This window comes from Geospiza fortis, unplaced genomic scaffold, assembly GCF_000277835.1.
Source record: "Geospiza fortis unplaced genomic scaffold, GeoFor_1.0 scaffold178, whole genome shotgun sequence".
NCBI classification, from domain to species: domain Eukaryota; kingdom Metazoa; phylum Chordata; class Aves; order Passeriformes; family Thraupidae; genus Geospiza; species Geospiza fortis.
Window position 1 is genome coordinate 1,078,335 of NW_005054466.1, and position 805 is coordinate 1,079,139.

Here is an 805-nt window from a genome sequence, read left to right on the forward strand (position 1 = left end):
GGCTCCTGCCACGGGATCAGGGATCACAGCTTCCTCAGGGATCACAGCTCTTCCCTCAGGGATCAAATCCTCCCCTCAGGGATCACACCCTCCCTCAGGGATCACAGCTTCCGTCAGGGATCGCAGCTTCCCTCAGGAATCTAATCCTCCTTCAGGGATCAAATCCTCCCTCAGGAATCACACCTTCCCTCACGGATCTAATCCTCCCTCAGGGATCAACTCCTTCCCTCAGGGATCACAGCTTCCCTCACGGATCTAATCCTCCCTCACAGATCACACCTTCCTCAGGGATCAACTCGTCCCTCAGGGATCACACCTTCCTTCAGGGATAGCTCCCTCCTCAGAGATCACAGCTTCTCTCAGGGATCTAATCCTCCTTCAGGGATCTAATCCTCCCTCACGGATCACACCCTCCCTCACGGATCACACCGTCCCTCCCAGCAGAAGAAGCCTTTCCCAGCCCCAAGGAGCTCCCAGGACACGAGGCCATGGATGGGGCTGTCCCAGGAAGGTGTGTTCCCCACTGGGACGGGAATTACAGATCTGGGAGAAGGACGGGCTGGAATCCAGCGCCAAACACCGCAATCCAGCACCCTGGGATGTGTTTTACCGTTCCTACCGGGAGCACTCCGTGATCCCGTGGGATTGGGGTAGTCCAGGAGCCCAGGTCACCTGGAGCTGGGCTGGGGGACATTCCCAGAGGCCCCTGTGACCCCCGGGGCCCATCCCAGGGAATCCCTCAGGAGCGATCCCAGTGGGGATGGGGGAACAGCGGCAGAGAGAGGGAGGGGAGGGATGTGGGGGG